Raw genomic sequence first — 7,363 nt, 5'->3', positions numbered from 1 at the left:
AGTATAATAAAAAAAAAAAAGTTGCATTCATAAAATTGGTAACCTAACATTAAGCAGAACAAGAATTAAACTGATGAAAGACTGAAATGATTTTTATGACTTGTTGCTAGAACCATTGATAAATCTTTTTATGGTTTTGTTTTCCAGAGTTAAGAAATATTTTTTCCCTCTTACACTATTTTTACCTTATATCAATGGATAATGTACACTTTTGTGAACAAAATTGAGACATTTACCTTTCTCTTTACCTGATTTATCTAGAATCCACACATTATTCATGAGTATTTTTATTTTATGGCAATATAGTTGTCTGCCTAAGTTCAATAAGAATCTGTTTTCTTCTGTGACAGGATACAATTGAGACACTGGTTATTTTACCAAGGTTTTGACTGGAATATCATATTTTTTAATGTGACCAGACTGCTTTGAGAAATTGAGATTGACTTTAAAGCCAATAGATGTGGAAAAAGACTGGCCTGGTACCTTGTCTGCACGTTCCCCTACGGGGTTCCTGACCTTTCAGTATTTAAAGAATGTCACCTTCTGATAGGTCCAGAAACCTCAAGGCATTTTGACAACTCTAACAAGAGAAGAGTTCAGTTGGGTGTGGTGGCTCATGCCTGTAATCCCAGCACTTTAGGAGGCTAAGGTCGGTGAATTGCTTGAGCCCAGGAGTTTGAGACCAGCCTAGGCAACATGGCAAAACCCTGTCTCTACAAAAAAATTACAAAAATTAGCTCGGTGTGGTGGCATGCACCTGTGAACCCAGCTCCTCTGGAGGCTGAGGTGGGAGAATCACCTGAGCCAGGGAGGTCAAGGCTACAGTGAGCTGTAATCTTGCCACCACACTTCAGCCTGGGTGACAGAGTGAGACCCTGTCTCAAAAAAATATTAAAAAAAGAGAATTCACCCAATTCATGCAAGTATTACAAGCATAAGTCTGATGGTGAATCCTTAGCTTGGCTTCCTACACTTAAGCTTTTAAAAATCAAATCTGGTATTTCCTATTTTTTAAAGTTTTGGGAGTAGGAAGGAAGAGCCTCCTGGGAAGGTGATGACTCAACTGTCCTACTGAGAATGAGAAATAGGTATAGTTTTGGATGTGAAAAAGGTCTAAAAGCCCATTTCTTGCATAAAACCATAAATAGAAAGGGGGAGAGAGACCACAGTGTTTGGAGAACTCAAGTAGTTAAATTTAAGGTGCTACAAAACAGTAGCAAAAGAAGTGGGTAGAGACTTTGTAAGCAAAAGCCAGATTGTAAAGGACCTTATATTAATATACCATGACCAAGCAGTGGGAAGAGCTCTGTTATCAATGCAATGTTGTGGGATAAAGTTCTCACTAGTGGGATTGGCCATATAACCAACTGCTGCCTAAGTGTTGAAGGAACCGATGGAGATAAAGCCTATCTTATGACAGAAGGATCAGATGAAAAAAGAGTGTAAAGACAGTTAATCATGCCCTTCACATGAACAAAAACTTGAAAGCTGGCTATCTTGTACATGTGTTTTGGCCAAAAGCAAAATGTGCCCTCTTGAGAGATTACCTGGTGTTAGTAGACAGTCCAGGCACAGATGTTACTACAGAGCTGGAGAGCTGGATTGATAAGTTTTGCCTAGATGCTGATGTCTTCGTTTTGGTTGCCAACTCTGAATCAATACTAATGAATACAGAAAAACAATTTTTCACAACCTGAATGAGTGGCTTTCCAAGCCTAATATTTTCATTCTCAATAATCACTGGGATACTTCTGCATCAGAGCCAGAATATATGGAAGATGTGGGGCACGTGCCAAAGGACTTCAGGCAAGATTACAGGAATTTCAGAATTTTGAACAAATCTTTGAGGAGTGTATCTTATAGTCAGCAGTGAAAACAAAGTTTGAACAGCACACTATCAGAGCTAAACAGATACTAGCTATCTATTTTTGTGAATAATATTATCTATGTTTGTGAAAAAACATAATGGATTCAATAAACATGGCAGCTGAATAGAAAAGGCATTATGCAGTGGAAGAGAGGGAAGACTAAATTGATAGACTGGACTTTATCTGAAACCAGATGAACCTTTTAACACTAGATGCTAAGAAAAAAACCAAGGAGGTCACTGAGGAGGTGGCAAACAAAGTTTCATGTGCAATGACAGATGAAATTTGTTGACTGTCTGTTTTGGTTGATGAATTTTGTTCAGAGTTTCATCCTACTCCAGATGTATTAAAAATATATATAAGTGAATTAAGCATATAGAGGATGGTATGGGAAGAAATTTGGCTGATCGATGCACCAATGAAGTAAACACCTCAGTGCTTCAGTTCCAGCAAGAAATTATTGAAAATTTGAAGCCATTACCTCCAGCTGGTATACAGGATAAACTACATCCAGTGATCTCTTGCAAGAAATCTGATCTCAGTTATAATCTAAATTACTATAAGTTATGTTCAGATTTTCAAGAAGATACTGTGTTTCACTTTTCCCTGGGCTGGTCTTCCCTTGTACCTCGATTTTTGGGCCCTAGAAATGCTCAAATGGTGCTCCTAGGATTATCAGAGCCTATCTTTCAGCTCCCTAGATCTTTAGCTTCTACTCCCACTGCTCCTACCAGTCCAGCAATGCCAGATAATCATGAGGAAGAACTCATGATTACATTGGTAACAGGATTGGCTTCTCTTACATCTAGAACTTCCATGGGCATCGATATTGTTGGAGGAGTGATTTGGAAAACTATAGGCTGGAAACTCATATCTGTTTCAATAACTATGTATGGAGCTTTGTATCTTTATGAAAGACTGTCCTGGACCACCCATGCCAAAGAGAGAGTCTTTAAACAGCAGTTTGTAAACTTTGCAACTGAAAAACTGAAGATGATTGTTAGCTCCACGAGTGCAAACGGCATCTACCAAGTAAAACAACAAGTGGCTACCACTTTTGCTCACCTGTGCCAACAAACTGATATTACTCAAAGACAACTGGAAGAAGAAATTGCTAGATTACCCAAAGGAATAGATCAGTTGGAGAAAATACAAAACAATTTAAAGCTCTTGAGAAATAAAGCTGTTCAACTTGAAAATGAGCTGGAGAATTTTACTAAGCAGTTTTTACCTTCACACAATGAGGAATCCTAACAATAGAGATTGCTTTGGGGACCACGATAGGAGGAAACGAAACGTGTAAGATTGGGACAGTTGTTATTTTTATGAAATGACTTCAAATACGAATTTTACTAACTGTACCTAAATAGCAAAGCCCTATGTAGATTCTGGTAATGACCTGTCTCAGTGTATTGGTATTTTTGAAGAGTGTTATGTCCTTAGTTTTAATTTTGGGTAAAGAAAAAACTAAAATATGGAATTAGTTACAAGCAACAGTACCAACTTATGTGACCCCTGAGGGGTGGGACTGTGAGCTCTTAATTTGTTTTAGGTTCTGAAAAACTCTGCTTCCTGGCATCCAGGAGTTAGAGATTGAGCTTTTCATCTTCTTTCTCAAAACTAATTTTTGATGCTTTCTTTCCTGGGAAGAGTCACTTTTTAATTTTATTTAATAAACTGCATTGCTGGAACCACACACAAAAAAGTTTCAGCAAAGCCAACTTAAAAGGAACATATATGACTAATCATTATTTTTGCTATACTTTATGCAAATCAGGCCAAGTATGGTAAGACCAAAAGTTATTTTGCAAATAACTTGGCCCTACTATGATTCATCTTTGGTAAAAGTGGGGAACTGAAGAGAGAAAAAATATGTTTCAGAAGAAAACTATAGAACATCTGTTATTAGATTCTAACCCTGACCATTATTTTTTTGAGTTTTTATTATTTGCATACAATTTAGACTGAATCTTGAATTATTTCCTGGCTACAGGTCTCCAAACTAACAGTGCCACATTGTTCTTCCATTTTCCCAATTGAAACACACTGAAATTGCTACTAGGTTTGTTTTTAGGATCTGCAAACTGAAGCTCATGTGTAAATGACCTTGACACACAAACTGCAGACCAGAAAATTCTTTCATATTGCCACTGCCTATTTCCACTTTAATTGAGGGTTTTTCAAGTGTAACATCTAGACACCTCAACTGACTGCTCTACAGACTCCAAGGAAACTGGTTTATAGACTATTCCAAACAATAGTGTTTGGACGAACGGAGGCAGGATGGCGCACTTCCGGGTTCTTCTTCACCAGCTTTTCCTGTGCACGCGAAAATGCAGCTGGCGCCCAGGGAGGGTGAAGACCAACTGGGCATGTGCCAGGCGACGTCAATCCGAAGAGACCAAGATTTACCTGGTCGCACCTGCGGAACGCCCCGGACACGCCCGTGCCCCGCCTATTGCCCTCCCACTCCTAGAAAAGCCGCTCTCAGCCAGGGTCCCACGCGGACTTCCCAGCCCCACTCCTGTCGGGATGTCGGGACTGCAGGAACTCCGTCCAAGAGCCCCACCGGGGGACTCTGCTGGCCTTCTTTGCCGGAGGCTGACAGACCTCTTCCCCACACCTTAGGTTACCAAAAATAAACTTGCAGTTTTGCTCCTACATTTGCCTACCCACTGGTTCTTTTGTGCTTGCTCTGCTGGTCTTAGAAAAACAAATCAAATAGCTGTTGTTTTCCTTCTGTTGAGAGCCTGCTTGCAATGCCATCTCCTGAAATGAGACATGACTGTTTAAGTGGACTGGCCTCTTCCCAGAAATAGAAGACTAGTTTAATGGGATCCTTTGTCATTCAGCTATTGACTCAATTTTGTTCTCCACAGACACCAACTCAGATTTTAGTGTGTGAAAATCTTAGGGAAGTATCAGACAGGGGAATGCTGGAGTGCAGAAAATGATCCCCCATAATATGGCACTTTGGCATGCTGAGTGTTTTTGAAAATTGAAAGGCCCAAGAAATTAGCCTCAGAATCAAAGTCGTTTTAAACTTGTCTTACTCTTCCCATCCAAGGGCCAGGAAGGACTCTCTGAATTTCCTTATCTGACCAAGAAAGTTCCTTTCCAAAAGAAACACAATTGCCTTCTATGCCCACCCTGAAATCTCATCTATTTCAGAAAAGAAGAATAAGGAATAACATTTAGACATGGTTAAAATGAATGCCTCTCCTGATATACAGCTAATTACTATAGACTAATGTGGGCCTCCTCACTTAAATAGCTCCCTTGTAACTCAAATTGATCAGTTTCTAAAGCCTTGGATACACACTGACTTTCAACAACCCCACTCCATGGAACATAACACTCTAGAAACAGGTACTTCCAGATCTGAGGGAAACTAATAACAAATCTGTAGCTGACCAATCAATAATTGATCATCGATGCTGCCGCATATCAGATCTTAATCAAAACAGGGGAATGTGAAATGTGATCTACAAAATGATGTCATTCTGGTTCAGAGACGTATAATGCAGTTGGGAAGTCACTCAAAAAAGTACTACCTGCACAACCTGCAACCTTGTGAAACAGGAACTTGCTTGAACTTTTTTTTTTAGATGTAGTCTCGCTCTTGTCACCCAGGCTGGAGTGCAATGGTGTGATCTCAGCTGACTGCAACCTCCACCTTCCGGGTTCCAGCTATTCTCCTGCTTCAGTCTCCCAGGTAGCCGGGATTACAGGCAGGTAGCCAGGATTACAGGCATCCGCCACCATACCTGGCTAATTTTTGTATTTTTAGTAGAGACAGGGTTTCACCATGTTAGCCAGGTTGGTCTCGAACTCCTGTACTCCAGTGATCCACCCGCCTCAGCCTCCTCCCAAAGTGCTGGGATGACAGGCGTGAGCCACCGCGCCCAGCCGCCTGAACTTTGAACTGGGCTAAACCACCACAACCACAATATCTTGGAAAACAGCTGAATTATTCCAGTGCTATAACTCTTGATCAGAAACAACCAATGAACTACTCAGGCAACCACCTCCACAAATGATAATTCTTTTGAAACAACTTGGGTAATCATCCTCATCATCCTTTTAAAAACCCCTACTTTCCTTCTTCCCTTTGGAAGACATTTTGGCTTCTAACTGAATCTGTGTCTCTTGAATTGCAATTCCTATGACCCCAATAAATGCCTTGTCTTACTGCTTTGCAGTCTAGTCTTTCACCTCTTCTTGGTTGCTTTAAAGTTGCAGATACCAGGATGAAATCACTTTTGTCCAATCCAGACAAAATAATACCAGGAAGGACCAAAGGAGAGGAGGCACATGCTTACATGTCTGACATAAGAACTATTTTCAAGGACTTTCTAAAAACCCTTTACATATCTCCTACTTTGATGAGGCTTATCACTAGACATTCTTTAGGACTGCAATAATTCCAATAAGATGTTCTCAGAAGAACAGTTCTCCAGTAATTGCATCTCCACCAATAAACTGACAACTCTGGCATTGAACCTGGGGAACCAATGAGCTCTTTTTCTATGCAGCTTATGTAAATCTCTTTTTGCTCTAAAAACTCCCCCTCCCTTTCCCTCCCTGAAAGTACTGGTGACTTGTGATTCCATGCATTCTGAATTATAATCCCTATTTCTTTTTTTTTTTTTTCTATTTCTATTTCTGAGTAAACCCAACATATTTAGAGGTCATTTTCTCTAGTGTTATTTTTTTGGATTAACAGTTGACATTCAAAAGAGTCGGCTTCCTCTGTTCTTCTTTATTGCTTCCTTTCTCACCATGTGATCTCTTAGCACATGCCCACTTCCCTTCCATTTTCTGCCATAAGTAGAAGCAGCCTGAGGCCCTCACCAGATACAGCTGCTCAATCTTGAAGCATCCAGCCACCAGAATTATGAGCCAAATAAGCCTCTTTTCTTTGTAATTTACTCGACCTCTGGTATTCTGTTATAGCAAAACTAAATGGACTAAGAGAGAAATGGTGCCAAGGAGTAGGGTGTTCTTATAAATACACCTGAAAATGGGTAAGTGGCTTTGGAACTGGGCAATGGGCAGAAGTTGAGTTTGAAGGTACGGGCTAGAAAAAGAAAATATTACAGTGAACACAGCATTGAAGACAGTCCTGGTGGGGGCTTAGAAAATGAGCTAGAACTTATTAGGGATTGGTTAGGTGGTTGTAACCAAAATGCTTATGGAAATATGAACAGTCAAGGCCATTATGATGAGGTCTCGGATGGACAGGAGGAATATTTATTCGGAAACTGGAACAAAGGTCATCATTTTATATAGTTGCAAAGAACTTGACTGCATTGTGTTTATGCCCTAGGGTTTTGTGGAAAGCTGAATTTAAGATTGATGGAATAGCATATCTTATGGAATAAATTTCTAAGCAGCAAAGTGTTCAGGCTGCTGCCATGGTTACTTCTAAGTGTTTATGGTGATTTGCTAGAGAAATTGGAAACAGAACAGAAGGATTTGGAAAACTCACAACC

The 7,363-nt window shown here is 40.0% G+C and overlaps 1 pseudogene; it reads left to right on the top strand.

The window, feature by feature from the left end:
• Positions 1-3,122, top strand: part of LOC111536679 — a 21,650-nt pseudogene extending 18,528 nt beyond the window's left edge.
• Positions 3,123-7,363: the final 4,241 nt, after the last annotated feature.

This window comes from Piliocolobus tephrosceles, chromosome 12 (genome assembly GCF_002776525.5).
Source record: "Piliocolobus tephrosceles isolate RC106 chromosome 12, ASM277652v3, whole genome shotgun sequence".
NCBI classification, from domain to species: Eukaryota; Metazoa; Chordata; class Mammalia; order Primates; family Cercopithecidae; genus Piliocolobus; species Piliocolobus tephrosceles.
This window is presented reverse-complemented; position numbering and strand designations above follow the sequence as displayed.